A 19,281-nucleotide genomic window follows, 5' to 3' on the forward strand; every position below is an offset into this window, starting at 1 on the left:
ATCATTAGTAATGTGGATATGATGAACAAACTGGTAGAGATGCATTATTAATTTCACTCAACTCAGTTTAATAAATTCATAAAAATTGATCACTTTACTGTAATGCAGCCTTTAAGGGCAGGAAAAGGCAATATTTAAGCTATATCACCATATTACCATAGCCCACCCACAGCGCCGCGTATGGTCAACTGTCATCATAACATTTATTTAGCTTCATATGTTTTTGCCAGATTTAAAGATAAGAGTCATTTCAGGTCATGATTCACACTTTCAGACCCATGTTTGATAGTTTGATTAGATGGCATTTTACCAAACTAATCCTATGTCATAACTCAATCCTAAAACATCATAACTCAAAATACAAGTCTTCATGTTCTTGTGTGACCCAATCTACCCAGGCCTAAATTATTACTACCACCACCACCACCACCACCACCACCACCACTACTACTACTACTACTACTACTACTACTACTACTACTACTACTAATAATAATGGTAATAGCAACAACAACAAAATCTGCACATAAAACAACTTTTATTGGCGCAATGGAAAAAAACCCCCGGCCCTTGGGGAAAACTAATTGGGGAACCCTGCCATAGGACATGCAGTGTGTGGTAAATATGGTGCATTACCATAAAGCGTGTGGTACATTACCAGAGGACATAGTGTGTGGTAAATCTATGGTACTTTACCATAAAGCCTGTGGTAATGTACCACAGAATCTGCTTGTCCTGTGGTACCAAAATGAAGTACCGCAGGAATACCACAGCAGCATTTTCAGGTACCACAGGAAATTTTTCTAAGGGTGGTCATTCAACCATACCAGCATCCCATGCTGGTGACACCAGCATCCCCAGCACGACCATGCTGGTCCACCAGCTTCACCAGCAAGCTTTAGCTGGTGAACCAGCATCAGACCAGCACTAACCAGCATAAACTACCTTAGACCAGCAAGGAATTCATGCTGGTCTATGCTGGTTTTTTTAGCAGGGTGTTAATGTGGTCAAATGTGTCTCTGACCACCTCTGGAGGTCGTTTAGGTGAGTGGATCTGGTCTTATGTGCCTTTACACTTACAGTAGTATGTTTTACAGTCAGATCACGAAGGTTAGATCAGTATAGCGTTTTGGCCGATATATCAATTATGCTGTTTTACTAAAAATCAGATACTGTATGTCAGTGTATCAGTGTGGTCCCCCTATGCTATTATGGAGGTTCCTCCCTGATCACAGCTTATCAATATGTTTTTATTATTATTTTTATATAAGAGATGTCTGACCAGAGAAATCATTCCAGTGTGGTGTGGAGGATTTTACTCAACAGTCTGTAAAACCTGCAGTGAAACCTGCCTCACTCTGCCTTAAGAAGCTGCTAACACACCTACAACTATTTCATTAGTCTGGCTTTCAGTGGAGAGTTTTAGTGTCCCATGATGGTCTAAATGCTGTTTCAGAGGCTTTTCCATCCTGGTGAAACACTGAATCCTTCAAATTTTTTGGAACAAAAATGAACAAATTAAAAAACAACAAAACATTGAATATCAACATTGCTTTCACCAGCTTTAATCCAAAAATATCACATCAGCCTTCAAAAACCCATATCAGCTGTACCCTACAGATTACCCTGGATGTTAATGCCAGGTGGAAAGAGGGTCAAAGTGACAGAGACACAGGGGGCCGAGCAAGGGAGGAGATAAAGAAGAGAGAGAGAGAGCGACAGAGTCGGGGAGGCAGAGGGCTCTCGGTGACGGCCTGCAGTGTGTCGTAATATTATGACCGGTGCATTAGTGGTGGTTTGTGATGTGAAACGTGTGGTGAGACTTAGAGTCTTACAGGCTGACTGTGGAATGCTGCTGCGGTGCCATGAAGTCAGAATAACCCGCCAGAAAGAGGCTTTAATGCCACTTAATGGGCCATAGGGGCCGAGAGCTCGGGGTGTGCGTGTGTGTATGAGGTGGGGGCCGTCAGGGGTTGCTGACTCGTGGGCTTTTGTGGCGAAGGAACATTAGTAAATTGGGGGGAAGCATTAGTGAACAGTTAGAACTTAACAGTGGGATTTAAAACAGCGCTGGATCTGCGGTGTACTTCCATTAAGGGGAGAGATAAGTTATAAAATTGGTTTGGGATTGTGTGTGTGTGGTGTGTGTGTGTAATAGGACATCGGAGGGGATAAAATTTGTATGTGTGTATTCTGGTGAGGCATAAGGAGGAATGGGTTTTTACTGTGTGTGTGTGTGTGTGTGTGTGTGTGTGCGTGCATCGATATAACACCATCATTTGTTGCTGTGTTTTAACCGATAATGCCAGGGATAAAATGCCTTGTATTGATGTTTTAAAAGATAAAATGACCACAGGTAATCACGTTCTCCAGGGTTGGTTTACGCCTCCCTCTGCACTTTAGTCAAATTAGACCAAAAAAAAAAGAAACACTTTCCATTATGATTGAAATTAGCCAAAAAATGCTATCCATTATTGTTGAAAATAGCAAGAAACGGTATACATTAATGGTATGAAATTAGGGAGTAGTTTTCCATTAATGTTGAGACAGGGAGAAACTCCTCCATTAGAACAGTGTGTTGTTTTTATTATAAAATTCGCTGACAGAGACAGGTTTAGGGAAATGGTTATTTCTGAACTCAGAAACGATGATTGTGGAAATAAAATTACCAAACAGTCCAGACTGGAGATTGCTCCTGTGGCAATTTGTTAAAAAATGATGCAGCACTTCTTCCATCATGGCAAATTTTAGTAGAGCCCTATCCGGTACGCTAAATTAAATAATGTAGGTGTGGTAGGAAGTAAGGTTAGATCAAACCGGTATATTTTGCACTGATATTGGCCTTTTGTTAAAAATCAGATCTGGTCCAGTCACCTCTGATATGATGGATATGATGCAGTTTGATTTATTACATATTTATTGTAGAATCGATTAATACTACACTGGTTGTCTATGGGACGCCCTTAACCTGAATTGATTATAATCCAATAATCCAGTCCATTTTGATGGGATTCCTCTATCTGCTATGTTTCAATGGAGAGTTTTAGAGAATTCTTTCAGGATTATGCGAAGCAGAGCCTGTGCAGCACTCTTGGCAGATGTTATGCAGGGCTACTGCCTTGGGATATTGCGTCGCATAGTCTACCACAACAAACACAGAGCAACATCCCGTGCACTGTGGTCCATTGGCTTGACAAGATCTACAGCATGTCAGTTCTTTCAAAGTGGATCTCGATTAAAGGGTGAGGGCACGAAGGCGCTTTTGGAGTGTCCAGGATGTGTCCTGATTATGTGGCATTCGCAACAAGGAGCACCTAAAAGAGAAGGGTTTCCATGAAGAGTTTTAGTGTCCCATGATGGTCTAAATGCTGTTTCAGAGTCCTTTCTACCCTGACAAGAATACTACGGCAGTCCATAGAGGACATACATAATTTTTTTTTCCTCTTTTGTTATGTCGAGATAACAACTTAATTATCTCGTTATCACAACAAAACGAAATCCATTTTCTAATTAAGTCGTAATTAAGTCGTTATGATGAGAAAACAGATTTTGTTTTGTCGTGATAACGAGATAATTAAGTCGTTATGACAAGAAAACGGTTTCGTTTTGTTGTGATAACGAGATAATTAAGTCGTTATCTCAACATAACAAAAGATTATTTTTTTTTATGTATGTCCTCTATGGACTGCCGTAGAATACAATTCTGGGGAAATTTAAATATTGAATATTGGCTATTGATGGCTTTGATCTAAAAATATTGGCCTAATTGTCACTGACAAAGACCAGATTCCACAGAATGTTTAATTTGCACACAATTAAAAGTTACCGTGACGCCATATAATCTCTAGCAGCATTTACTAAAATATTGGTTGACTCAAAATAGGTACTTGATTAATCAGCCTCCCTCCCAGCCTCTACTCCCTACTGTAGGGAGATAGGCTGCATTTACTCAGTTTTGGGTCTCTGAACGATATCAGTACTAGTATTCCATAGGAGATCACCAAAAAGTAGTAAAAGGCAGCATATCTACAAATATGAGTCAAAATGATAGATTTCTTACATTGCCCTGGGTTTATTGAAGGGCACACTCACAAAACATGCGTGTTACAAGCTGAATGTGTCCTGCGTCTTGTGATGTTATGTGGCCTTTAATAAACCTAGGGCAATGTAAGAAATCTATCATTTTGACTCATATTTGTAGATATGCTGCCTTTTAATCTTTTTGGGGATCTCTTATGGAATTTGTGTATTTTTTTGGTCCAGAATCCATCATGAAGATAGTATATCTATTGTTGAAACCCAATCTCTTTCTTCGCTAAGAGTGCTGGCATATTTAGGGTGCATTCACACCAAGCATGTTTGGAGCAGTTTATTTGAACTTTGGAGCGTTTACTCCTTTATGGTTTAGGACCAAAATACATTTCTGATCTCCTTCAATGTTATGAACCCACCAGAACCCTCAGGTCTTCAGGTGCTGGTCTGCTTACTGTTCCCAGGGTCAGAACAAAGCATGGAGAAGCAGCTTTTCGTTTGTATGCTCCTCATGCCTGGAACAAACTTCCAGAAAATCTGAGGTCTGCCTCCACTTTAGAATCTTTTAAATCAGGGCTTAAAACTTTTCTGTTCACCAAGGCTTTTTAAGAAATTTAGGGCAACACTCATCTGCACTCAGTAGCATAACGAGTCAGCGCCGGGCCCCAATACAAGATGGTCAAAGCGGGCCCTGCCCATCACAATGCATCATAATGTTCCGCTTGCTATTCAGTCTGCGGCCTGCCTTCCTCCTGCCTCTTATCCTCCCCTCTCCCTTCGGTACGGATTGTTCCGTTACGACCTCACCAGAATTTACTGTGATCAGGTTCTTGTATAAGATTTGTTATATATAAGATTACGTTATGTTACGGTAACATAACGTAATGTCAGTAGCGAATGAAAGAAGTGAAAGCATGCAGCGTTTTAAATGTGATTTTAATGCACTTTCACTTTTCTTCATCTTTTTAATCTTCTTGTACTGTCTTTTTATCTATGTCTTTATTTTTTATTTATTTATGTAAAGCACTTTGAATTGCCGTTGTGTATGAAATGTGCTATATAAATAAACTTGCCTTGCCTTGCCTTTAGTTGAGTTTGTTGAGAACAATGGCGTTCGTCTCAGTTTCTCTAACAAGAGAACTGAGGTGCAGTTCCTTAGGAGTGAGAACTGAATCGGAACCAACTACAGGAAACGATCCTGAAACGCAAGGGTTTATGGGTATAAGGAGATGGATTTTGACGTCTGACTGGACTCCTATTCAGCTATTTCTTCATGTGTTCTTAACTGGTGTTAACAACAAAGAAGGCAAATTACAGCAAAGACAGCAGACAAGTTCATCATGTTCAGACTGGAATCAGATTGGTTTTGACTCCAACTTGTGAAATCTCTGACCTGGTGGGATGACAGGATACCAAATCTGTGTCCAGTAAACAAGCTACTTGTGAGTCATGTAACTTTTGTTTCCAAGTCCTAGTTCACTTGTGATTGGCCAGTGTGAACCTAAACAAACCAAATTCAAAAATGCAACAAAGTACAGTTTTCCACTATGGTTCGAACAAAAAAAAACAAAAACACACTGTAGGTCTGATCGCACTCCTAATGAGCCTGACACACTACATTCACGTAGTTTGGGTCCCCACGTGACAAGAGTTCTAGTGTGTTTTAATGAGCCTGGGTCCCCAAGGTGAGGTTTGGGTCCCTGGTAAAAGCCAAAGAAGCCCTGATCTCTAGTAATCTTGTTGTGAAGAGCTGACGATGCCAGTTTACAGAAGCTGTTCTGCGCAAACTAAGAAATCCCTGAGAAACCGGTGAAAATCTCTAGTAATCTTATTCAGAGGCGGGGAGAGAGATAGAACGAAAGAGGAGGACAGAGGAGGGAAGAGAGAGAGAGAAAACAAGAAGAGAGCAAGGAGGAGGCCTATAACTACATCTGTTGGAAGTGAGCAACAATATATATATTGTCTAGTTTTTTACAAGACAATTCACTAGCAGAAACATTGCTTACACTATAATCATCAGACAAACATCAGGAAATTACATTCAATTTAATATCATGTCATTAACTACACAGTCGTCCCGTAAAGTATACAGTTTCTTACACATTGTTTATTATATCATGCTCTGTTTAATAATTAACATTCACTCACAATGTGCTCATAATGTGCTTATAATGCCTTATAATTCATTATGAGCACCACTTCCAGTTAAGTGTTAACTCACTTCTATTTTATTGTATGTTGTTAAAGCACTTTGAATTGAGGAAGCAACAAGCAAAGCGCGTTGTTCACTCCTTTTATATGCCTATTTTGCAAATGCTAAAAGAAAAACAAAGATGTGAGTATATTGTCAGCAAAGTCTAACAGAGTGCGGTTGGATAATTTCTTTATATGGACTATTTTGTATTTCTGCAACCAACTAGCACCTGATTAAAGACAACCAGATTAAAATGAAGGTGAAATAATGCTGCTTTGTCATCTGGCAAAATCTTTAGATACAAGCTTTCTACAAGAAAATACTGTTCACCTCAGCTTTCAGATGGTAAATACTACTAAAAAATGTATCAAGTATTCCCATATAATGTGAAGACAGCAGAAACCCAACCCTGATCCCCAGCCCTTCCTGATCATAGTATTGAAGTGTAAACAGACAGTTGAAATCACCTGTTTCTTCTTCACCTCTGTTAAATCATCTCTCTCTCTCTCTCGCTCTCTCTCTCTCTCTCTCTCTCTCTCTTCCTATTTAGCAGATACTCTTATCCAGAGCAACACACAAGTCCTACACTCTTAAGAAAAAGGCTTCTATATAGTAGTGATGTGCAGGTCAATCCGAAACCCACGGGTGGGGCAGGTTAGGGTCGACTGAAGATAATATTTTGAACCGGTCGGGCGGGAGCAGGTCGTAATGGAGATAACGATGAAGCAAGCGAGTGAACTTGTTAAACTAGTAAACTTGCACCTACTTCTTCACTTGTCATTGTGGGATATGTAACCTTCAGCGGGAGAAAAATAATTTTTTTTATATATATTTTTAACAAACCAGAGGGTTCATTGAGTCATTATGGTTCTATATAGATGCACTATCCTCACCAAAGAACCCTTGAAGACCCATCCTTTGTCTGGGTGTAGGTACAAAAATAAGAGTTAAGCAAAAACAACAAAAAAGAGGTAGCTGAAGAGAGGGAGGGGAGATGAGTTGTAGTTTCTCTCTCTTTCTCCCTCTTTTTTCTGTCTCTGTCCGTCTCTCTCAATCAGCCTTGCCAGATCAGATCCCATGACCTTTGACCTCCTCATTAGATTCCCTCCAACTCCGCGCTACAGTCCACTTGACCCCCATCAGGGAGGCCATAAAGGCTGGGATTGTTTGTATATGTGTGTGTGTGTGTGTGTGTGTGTGTGTGTGAGTGAGAGAGAGAGCGAGAGAGACAGAGAGAGACAGACAGAGAGGAAGAGATTGTGTGCTGGTGGATAGGAAATGAGGGAACAGGAAGGAGGGAACAGCAAGGAGAGAATGAAAGAATGAGGATTAAGGTAGAAGGGATAGGAATGAGAGAGGGAGAAGGGGAGATGGAGAGAAGGAAGGGAGGAATGGAGAAGGAGGGAATGGGAAGGAAGGAATAGGAAGGGAGAGAGATAAAGAGGAGAATATGAAGAAGGCATAGGGAAGGAGGGATAAGGATGGGGGAATGGAGAACTAGGGATAGGGGAGGAGGAAATGGGAAAGAGGGAATAGAATAGCAAAGGAGGGATTAGGTCTGAATAGGGAAGGAGGAAATGAGGATAGAAGGAATGGGAAAGAGGATAGGGAAGGACAGATTCGGGATGGAGGGAATGAGGAAGGAGGGAATGGAAGAATGGATAGCAATGGTGGGATAGGGGAAGGAGGGAGAGGGGAGGATAGATAGGGAAGGAGGGGTGGAGGAGAACGGACAGAAAATGAAGGATAAAGTAGGGATTGGAATAAAGGGATAGGGAAAGGAGGGAAGGAATGGCAAAGAATAATAGCAAAGGAGGGAATGGGGATGGAGAGAATGGTAAAGAGGGATAAGTGGACAGAGGGAATAGGGAAGAAGGCATAGGGAAGGAGGAGAATAGGGAAGTTGGGAATGAAGATGGAGGAAAATGGGTCCACTCACTTTTAGCTAAAGCCACTTTAAACACATTCAGTCAGTTTAAAAAATCTTCACGTTGACTCAGAATGTCCATACTTGTGTCCAAACTGGCTGACCGACTGTCTAACTGGCTGGTTGATTGATTGATTGATTGATTGATTGATTTTAGGGCTGTTGAGCCATAAAGGGTGAGAATCAGCGCCAGCAGCAGTATTGAAAAATACCTCTGTGGCCTTCGCTATTGGACTCATCTCTCTCTATTGTCCTCTGAGAGCCATACTGAAGACCCAGGGTGTCAATACTGGGATTAGCCCCATGGGGACAATCAGACTGCAATCTATAAGGCAGGAAACTGAAACACACACACACATGCTTGTGAAGACCTTCTATTGACTACATTCGTCCCCTTACCCTAAACTAAACCCATCGTTGGGTGGTGCAGGGGAAATTCTGGGATATCTCTCAAAGACCTAATCCTAACCCTATTCTAAACCTAATCCTTAATTCTAACCTTAACATCTACCCCAAGTGTCAACCCCCATTCCCCCCCTTTATTTTCCACAATTGCACCCTTGCATCCTGAGTGAGGCTTTTCACACATCAGCTGCTAAAGGACACACTTCTTGCAGTGATCTTGAAGTCAACCCAGGTCAACTGCTGTGAGGGGAGGTATACGCAATTCAGTACGGCCAAGTCATGCTCAAATAGGCCATATGCCTCATCATAGGAAGTGTGGGTCATCCACCAATCTGACGAGGGTTTCTGGCAGCTACCCTCGTCACCAAGCAAGCGACAAGTGCTGTGGCTGGCTCGTTGGTCTAGCGGGATGGTTCTTGCTTTGGGTGCAAAAGGTCCTGGGTTCAAATCCCTAACGAGGCCCAAACGCAGATATCTGGTATCAAATTCGATGTTTTGTGGCCCTTACGGTGTTGCAACCATGATCTCTATCTGCTTCAAACTATGATGAACCACTATGATAATGATGATGAAACTATGATGAGTAACTCCCTTTTTGAGATGCCCCTTCCTGTGTTGACCTGGACTTTGAATCAAGTTGAAATCTCAGTGGGCACTTAAAATTGTTGGCTGTTGGAAATTCAAGTTCAAGTTCAACTTGGAAATACTGTATGCCAGGACCTGACTCGACGAAATAAAGCTCATAAAGTATTGTCTGATCTGATTTTCTTTGACTTCCATTCACAGAACCAGTGGCACTGGCCCAAAGAGGACATGGGTACAAATCAAAATGAAATATTAAAAAGTATAATTTACAGTTTACCAGTTTGAACAATATGGAAATGGGTGTACAGTACGTATGTTGATTGGTATATTGATTAGTATATATACTTCTTCAAACTGGTAAATTGTAAATAATTCCTTCTGGACTAAATCTATATCTTTCAAACACTAAATGATCTTGGCGTCCTCTTTTAACAAGACTAAGTTGACCTAGTGCAAGCCGGACCATTGATGTCTCACCTCTTGGCTTTCACACCCTAGTATAATACGTGTTCTGTACTGCCCTCTGTATTGTAGTGATACACTATGTAAGTGACACTTTGTACAATTTTAAAGGCCCATTCACATCTAGAACGATAAGTATAAAGATAACTATAACTATAACAAGATTTAAATCGTTCTAAGTAAATAGAATGTCTGTGTTCACACTATAACTATAACTATAAAAACATATCACATCAACATGAACTGTATTGTTGGTTTTATCTCACAGCGATTTTTCCCACGCCGCAGCCGAGGGCATCACAAGCCAAATTCAGGTCAGGCAGGCAGTCAGTCAGTCAGGTAACGCTTAGTGAAATAATGCGCTTCGTCAGATGGCCTCTAGAGAGCGTTTTTGACTGTGAGATGCAGTGTTTCCCATACAGAGGCACAAAATCAAAAGTTGGTCATGGTGTAGAAATGGATCTAAATCGATCTCTAATGCACCTGACGCATCATGTCATGTCTGTAATTTGGAGATGTTCAGACAGCAGACCAGCAGCACTGAACTCAATCCACAGAGTCTCCCGGTGTGAAAACAAAAGTGAAACTTAACATTCCACAGTCAGTAACGGGGATTTGTAGACAGTAACTTATCTTCGCTGCTCTACAAACTTACGGTAGGTGCCGTCATCTTGTGGTATTTATGTACCGTTAGTGGAATTAGGTAATTTAACCGTGTCGCAGTGCGTCACTGCATAGAATTGAACACACGCGCTGTGGGTCTGTACAGGATCTGTGCTTGTTTTGGATGTAGAGACAATGATAAAACATTTTCAACCAATCAAAATAAAGTTCTACAAAGGAAGGGGTGGGAGAATTTGGTAGTTCACTGCAGTAATGGCATTGCTTGCTGAGGAACTGATTACAGAAATCCAGAGGAACCTGGCGCTATTTGACAAAGACCATCGCCTCTAAAAATGTTGAAAAGAAACGTGACATACCGGTTGGGATCGGAAGAGCTCTTGGGATCAGCGGTAAGGCGTGTTGACTGACTGGGATATACTCACTAACTAGAGTGTTTGCTAGTTATCTTGCTAACTAACGAAATAGCATCATGTCTTGGCCAACCTGACTTGCAGAGGGCAAATGCATTATTATCCTATCTTTTTAATGGCTATAACCGGAAGGTAACGAGTAGCCTATTGAAAACCTGTTTAGCCACGGTGAAGGTACAGGTAATTCTCTCAACATGGAGACTAGCCTCTTTGATCCACAGTAGATGTGGTGTTCAGAGTCACCTACTGGTGAAGAAATGAACAGCTTCACTTGGTGACTACCACTAGCTCTCATATAAACAAAGCACAATAATGTCATGAAAGCTCCATAAAAAAGCATTATTGATTCTGCCATCTTCTCTCTCTTTTGCTGCAGTTCATGAACCCAAAATGTCATTTTCGTTCGAGAGTAAAATAAAAGCACGTCGGTAAAGTAATCATGCTCCATTTTTTTTCTGAATATTCAGCACCGATGATATCATTGTAGTGTGAATGCTTGAGCAACAGTGTACCGTTATAGCTTGTAGTTATCTTTATAGTTGTCACTCTAGGTGTGAATGGGACTTGAACAGTGCAAACAATGCGATATCACGTACACCACCATAACTGTGTAGGTCTTGACACCACTTCTCGTGCAACTTTCAACAATGGGCAGTCAGTCAGTCAGTCAGTCAGTCAGTCAGTTAGCCACTTTTGCTCTGCTAGGCTGGTCTCATGGGCCCACCAAAAACCTGCCTAATTATATAGGGAAACTTGATCCATTGGTGCCTCTCCAAGGAAAGGAGCAGCCATGTCTAGTAACATGAGACCATGGATGGAGTAAGTTTTAAAAGACATGGTCATAATCCAGCTAACTCTGACTAAGCCTGTGATTTTGCAGGTTTGATTTTAAGGAGTTGCTCTGGTAACAAGCTAACTCAGTTATCCGTGTACGAGGACTGGGGCTCTAATCGAGGACTGGGGCCCTACCTAATCCTAAACTAGCCTAAAAAATAGCACTAGTGCAAAATGTTCTCCATTTGGAGGATTTTCCTCCTCTTTCTATCCTTGCGAGGACATTTGGTCTTCATGAGGATAGCGATAAGAAGACGCAGTACACACACATACAGCAGTAATGCTAAAACTAAATGGAACCGTTCTGTGTAGTAACCTCAGTCACTGAGCTCTCTTTGTCCTCTCTCTCTTTCTCTCTCTTTCTCATTAGTGCTATTAAAAGCCTCTTGTTAAATGCTCATTCCCAGCTATTCATTAGAGGGAGAACAGCTCCCCCTTCCTCCTCTGTTCTCTCTAGACTTGCTTTATATGATGTCTTTTGTCCTATTATTTTTTTACTATTATATTGTTTCTACCCTCTATATTATTTTCATTATATCTTTTGGTGCCTATCTTATTTTTATTTGTTTTAAGAGTATGCTTTTTGCTTTTAGAATGTTAAAACACAAACTTTTGCAAAAACTCTCAGCCTCAGCAATCAATCAATCTATCAAGCCCTCAATCACCCCGTTTCGCCGCTAATAACAAATTAATTTCCAAAAAATATTGTGTCTATGTAATTGGCCAGAATTGGTAGTTTGTTCAATCATTGTAAAACGTGCTAGATATGTCAATCCAAGTGGTTTAATAGTTTCATTAAAAACAGTCATTAAAAACAGGTGGTGCCACAATCATTTTTCGCAAATTCACGTGATCTCATTGAAGCTAGCACTCTGAAACTCATCACGCATCCAACAGGCACGAGTCAACACCAAATAATCCAATATGACTGTGACTGATCAAAAGGTGGTGCTATAATTGCCTTTCAAAATCAAAAATGCAAAAATGGATAAAATGGCTATGAAATCTTAACACTTTGGCTGCATTTTTCGGGATATGTCGGCTGAAGTGAGATAATCTTTCGTACGCTTTTCGTACCCCCGATTCTGAAGTTGCCCCCCTCTGTTTATAGCAAAAACCGTCTGTGATCCCATAGCGGTGTCCTCCTAAACCATAAGTTACAGAAAAAAAACATGATTTTTGAAATCGTCAAACAGACTACAGATTGTAATGATATCTTGAAAAATGTGACATATTGAAGATAGTTTGACGAATCTTTATCAAACTAAAGACAAATGATGTCTGTACTCTCGAGATGATTTCTGTAAAGCCATGTTTAAATTGATTGATGGGGATACTAATACAATTATAATATTCCTTCTTTCAACTGGCTTTCAACATAGGTTGGACTATCACAAAACAAATCCCTTTGTTTTGTTTCTCCAGTCTGGAAGACCAAAGGAGTTGGCCTAGTGGTTAAAAGCACAGGTTTGGAAAGCACAAGGCTGCGAGTTCAAAGAAGTGTGCCTGTGGCTCAGTGGTTACCACTTTTGCCTCACAACAACAAGGTTGTGGGTTCACATCTATGCTTATCCTTTTTTTTAAGTCAGACGCTGCTTGCGGCTATACAGTATATACACTACCAGTCAAAAGTTTGGACCCACCTGATTGAATGTACTATGTTTTTCATTCTCTTAAAGCCATTTTGATCTAAAGGCTTATGCTTACATTCTTGAAAAGTGTTTCTTGTTTCTGAAGTTGATTCTATGTATGAATTTCTTTCCAAAGCCTTTGCCTTTCCATCAAAGCAAAGGGCGCCTACTTTAAAGGATATAAAATATAAGATAGTTTGGATTTGTGAACACTTTTTTGGTCACTGCATAATTCCATTTGTGTTATTTCATAGATTGATGTGTTTACAATTATTCTAAAATGTGAAAAATAGTAAAAATAAAGAAAAATGTGTGTGTCCAAACTTTTGACTGGTAGTGTATTTCTGTTTTATATTACTGTAAGGAATGAAATGAAGTGATGGGATTTTACAATACCATCCTCAATGATATTATGAATTTGTGATGAAAACTCGATGAGACCATTTTGAAGAAAAACTGCACCATAGCCACCATGAGTAGTGGAAAACCCAAATACTGTCAAATATTATTACACAAGCAAAAATATGAATTGTGATATGACATTTTGGCGATATTATCCAGCCCTACACTGATGTGTGTGCTGTTCTGCTAAAGGTACTTTACACTTGAAAATAGTGCTGTGTTGGGTGATTTGGTGGTGTAAATACCAGTGGAGAGCTCAGGTTGGCCTTGAAAGACAGAAATACAGCCGAGTAAGGCTCTTATGGATTGGTGCATTTGTGTTTTTTTTTTTTTATTGTGTGTGCGTGTGTGTGTGCGTGCGTGGGTGTGTGTGTGTGTCTGCGTGACCTAATGAAATAGATGCTGACCCAGCCTCCAGGAAAGGCACCCATGGGGAGGAAATTGGCCTTAATGGGAACAGAAAGATGTTTACTGGCAAAAATGTTCATGATTATGGGTATATACGTACAGTCAGCACTCAGCTACTTTATAAACCAATGCGACACAATACCTTGGTACTTTTTGACACTTTGAGCAAAGCTACTCCGTACTTTAAAGGCCCCTTGAAATTGAAATCAGAGCTCCGTTCATGATGTGCCACTCTGATAAAAAGAAAAATGGGCAAAAGCCAGTTGAACAGTGGAAGTGTCGCTTTGGTGACAATGCCGACCAAATGCTCAGTGTCTGATTTCACAGTTTCGGGGGTGGTGGAAATGAAATACCAAGAAGCAGTGATGTATTGTAGTATGATTGTAGTCACACAGACATTTTTTCACCGTACTTGCTGTAACACTGAGACCATTGTGCTTTTTTGAAATGCTAATCTGTGGTACAGATGAACCAACAGAGCACTGTATACACAAAACTTTGGAAGCCAGCCTCAATCAATAGTTTGAGTAAGACCCTTCATAGAGCAAATGAAGAAAAATGATATTGGTGCTGGAGTTACTAAGAGTTGAGTTATCGTTTGATCATTTAAAGGTGCAATAAGTAAGATTTTCTACCTGCCGATAGCGCATAATGCTCACAATATATCTGTGGGGGGCGATAGGGTTGTTGATCAATACCAATGACTCAACAACAGTCAGTCAACAACAAAGTCTTGAGGCACAAGTCTCAAGTAAAGTCCCAATAGCCTAAATGTAGATTATCAAGTCAAGTCAGAAGAAATCGAGTCCAGTATCAATTTAATATCTAGGCCTTTTCAATGCAATATGGGTTTAATAGGATACAAACTTGGTAAGAGCATCATGAGTTTGATTTCTATAATCAGTTTCAACTTCAATAAATTCAATCATTCCATACAAATTCAGAAAACAGAATTTAAATTCAGTCATCTGCTGGAACAAATCTCATCACTTTCAATCTAAGTCATTTACACAAACACAAAATCTTTTGTTGAGACTTTAGAAACCTTTTCAAGTCATCAAAGTACAAGTCAGAGTCAAGTCCCAAGTCACCAGAACCCAAGTCAAGTCAAGTCTCGAGTCATTCCCCTTACTCAAAACACATCTTGTGGCTGCATTATATTCTGGTGAGCCTGTCCTCCCTCAAAAAACGACCCCATAGGTCATTTGTACAAGCAGCTTATTACGACCTATAGTTACGTTTTAAAGTTAAGCGACCTCTAGCGGTCGCGTAAATTACGACAATGTGCTACGTTGGTCTGCGTCCACGTCACGTGACTGTCACATTTCTTTCTCAACATTGAAATAACACGGTGGAAAGTAAGGGTGTCATGGTCAGGGATGGCGGATGGGCGTATGCGTTTGCCTTCGATGTCGGCGACCGGGGTTCGATTCCCAGCGTTTCCAAAGGACATACAACCGTGAGTCACATTTTAATTTTTTTTAATTTAACCATGACCAAACCATTTTCCTAACCTTAACCAAGTTGTTTTAGTTGCCTAACCATAACCATAACCCAAGTTGTTTTATTTGCCTAAACTTTACCATAACCTTAGCCCTAACCTTAACCAAACTTGTTTTACTTGCCTAAATTTAACCAAAGTGGTTTTAATTGCCTAAATTTAACCATTAACCAACCTTTGGGACGTAATTCAATTTGTGGCGGAGGAACGTTTTCAAATTCGTCGAGGTCGTGTTAATTTCATGTATTTTTGTGAGATCACGTTGGAAACGCTCCTGTGGGTCGTATTAGAGGGTAGGAACAAACGACCTATGTGGTTTGGAGGACTTGTTGATTCTGGTCTATTGAGGCTACTGTCAGTAGAGAAATTGGTCTCTCTCCTCTTCTACGATGGATTTCTCCCTGTATGATTGTTGAACGTCTCTTGGTGCAAAATGGCAGCTCTAGAAAGAAGCCCTCGCTCTTTGATTCTGAGGGACTGACACCAAAACCTGACGTTTACCGCTGATGTTTTACATCCTGAAACATTTTCTCATATCAAACTCCATTGTAGCTGCGCTGTAATTATCTCTCTCATTGTCACGTCGTCTACCGTTGGCCTTATATCCATAGGAATAAGACAAATACACCACCAAACAGCAAAATGGACGCAGAAATGTGAGGTACATCACCAATAGCTGTTTTTAACCATGTTAAAGTGTTTTAGGGGGGATTTTTCCTTTAACACACTGGTGAAAAGGGCTGGCTCTGTTATAGGGCTGAACCAACACCCAGAGGCAGTAGCAGAGGGAAGGATGAGGTCCAAACTAAACTCCAACTTAGACAACACCTCCCACCCTCCCTATGAAGAGCTGATTCAGCTACTGCACACCTTTAGCCTCCGGCTCATCCCCATAAGTTGAACAAAGGAGCATTCAAGAGCTCATTTATGCCGACTGCCACCTGACTACAAACTGATTCCTGCCACATGCAGCCTCAGTCAATTAGAATAGCGGGCTGAAGCCTGAGTGCCTCCACTGTGTGTTCGAACTGTTCTGTTCTGCATTCATGCCCATGACCTGTACATATTTCTTTCCATATCTTTGCATATGGAACACATTTCTCTACCTATGCTACTTCCATCTGTAAAAATGAAACGCATTTGCACCTTTGAACACATTTCCGCACTTAGGTGGCCTCCAGATGTCAATTTGAGAATGTGAATATCTTGCAGTGCACATTTACAGTCTGTTTCTACATTTCTGTACATATGTACAGAAATGTACACCGGACTATGTGAAGAGCCAGCAATGCACACTTGCTCATCCACTCTGTAATGTAGAGAGCCAACAATGCACATCCATATATGCACACCCTGCATATTGTAAACTGTAGATTTGTAAATAGCAAACATCTGCTAACCTGTACCTCATAAAGAGAATTTTTGCAAGCCAGTAGGAGTTCTGTATTGCCACGACACAGAGGATGGATGCTAATTTATTTATTGTACATGTCTGTGTGTATTGTATACTTAACATGTTCTTTCATCGTAATTATCTGTTGTATTATCTTCAATATCTATATCCTATTCGTTTCTGCTGCCATGACCCAGTTTCCCTCCAGGCATCATTAAAGTTTAATCTAATCTAAAACCACTTGCTAAGCTTGTCCTTTTTTGGCAGCATATAAAACTCAGATAGAACTTGGTTTGCTGAGGCTTGGGTCATATTTCTCAAGAATTGACCTTTTACCAGCTGAAGCTACACTGTGTAACACATTTGCTATTTCTTACTGACACGGAATACGCCATTCCCTTTCAGCCAATATCATCTAATGCCCTCTCCCCTCTACTGCCACTCCAGGTCCAATGAGATTAATATAATAGCAGTTTGCGCAGTAAAGAGTAAGAAACAGAGGGTGGAGAGAGAGATTTAACAAAGATAATGAGAAAGGAAGAGGAGGGAGAGATGGGAGGAAGAGGAGGAGGATGTGGAATAGGAGGGAGGGAATAGCCACTAGTGTGTATTTTGTGTCTGTAATTGGGATGTCTGTTCTGGGATTTGGTCCGGAAAGAGCCAGAGGAAAGAGGGGAAATGGGAGAGGAGGAGGAGGAGGAGAGGAAGGAGGCTGACACTGGAAGTTGTTGAGGAGGGAAAGTAGAGTCTAAACGATGGATGTGCAAAGAGAGAAAGAGAGAGCGATAAAGTGCTAGTTACTTGTAGAGCTGGAGTGGATGTGAGCTGTTTTCTGTCAGCTATCGATGTAATCATTTGTGAACCACCCTACATTGTCCATCTGAGAACACAGCGATCAGACCTTGTTGAGAGCTTTGCTTAGAAGGAGAACGTGATCCGACTGTGAACCCAACTTACTGCAGGAACCACGGTGCATTATGGGTTGAACACAGCATGAGCTATGGGTTAAGGATGCGTTTTACCGCAGAAGAAAGCATTTCCCCGCACCAAATTTCTGACCAGTGACGGAAATGACTGCGGCTATGTGGCCTTGGTCGATCAATTATGGTTAGGGGCAAATTCCGCTGCGTGAAACAGAACCTGTATGAAACTAATAACGTAAATGCAACAAAGGAACAGCTCATGCACTGATTCCAAAGCAAATTTGCCTATACTTTTGAAAAGAGGAGGGGCAGAGTGGCTGTGTGCCTGTGCTTTTTTTTTTTTTTTTTACCAGTGTCTACGATGCTTTGTCATTTTTAAATGGGTATATGTAAAATTCCCACAGAGAGAATTGGTATACAGTACACTACACCAGTCAATTCATTCCAACTTAGAGTGAATAAATATATAATACAGTATATTATTCAATGCTATATCCAGTATATGTTTTAACTCAATATAAAATCCAATAGAATACTATATAATACAATAGTTACAATATAGAGTATGCTACTTTGCAATGGTTTTCTCTGCTAATTGCTTTCAATTTTGGGTTGTTTTGCCTCGGAAATCCACAACATATGGACTTAAACACCCACTTTATTCCATTTTACAGATTGTAATTTGTGACTGTATTGCTGTCAGAAGATACTGTCACCAAATGAATCACTGTCTAATTATGCATTATTTGATTATTCAACCCGGTTATCAGTATATTTTGCCTGGCTGTGCTGGTCTATACTATACGTGGCCTTTGACCGCTGCACAACACAACCAAAATCCCATGGAATAGTGTGCCCTCTAATGAATTATTGTCTGATTGAAATGCCTGCTTTGGGATTCCGGCCGGAAAGAGCCTGAAGGCAGAGTGCAAACAAAGGAAGAGGAGGAGGAAGAGGAGGAGGAGGCAAAAGATGAGAGGTGTGGGCTGAGGCTAGAGGGGGATGAGGATGAGGATGAAAAAAAACAAACAACCTGATGCAGATTAAAACAGTAAAAGGATGGATGTGATCTGTGGAGAAAGAAAGAGAGAGAGGAACAGAGAGAGACATTAAAAGGTCTGGATGATGAAGATGATGATGATGATGATGAGTAGGAGGTAGAGGAGGAGAAGGAGGGGCTGAGAGAGGAAGAAAAAAAACTTTGGTGAAGATGAGGAAGAGGAGTAAAAGGAAGGTGTGGTGTGGTGTGTGTGTGTGTGTGTGTGTGTGTGTGTGTGTGTGTGTGTGTGTGTGTGTGATTTTTGTCGGTAGAGATCTCTGGTTTGTGGTCTGGTCCATAAAAACCCTGTTAATGGCTAAAGGGGCCGGTGGCTTTTACTGCTGGGGGCACAACACAGTCAGTAATGGTGTTTCATGTGTGTGTGTGTGAGTGAGTTTGTTTGTGTGTGTGTGTGTGTGTGTGTGTGTGTGTGCCTTTTGATAGAACAAATCACAACAACCATAAAGCCATTATGTTGTTAATGGACTCCTCTGTCCCCTCTGCCTCTCTC

This window comes from Centroberyx gerrardi, chromosome 4 (genome assembly GCF_048128805.1).
Source record: "Centroberyx gerrardi isolate f3 chromosome 4, fCenGer3.hap1.cur.20231027, whole genome shotgun sequence".
NCBI classification, from domain to species: Eukaryota; Metazoa; Chordata; class Actinopteri; order Beryciformes; family Berycidae; genus Centroberyx; species Centroberyx gerrardi.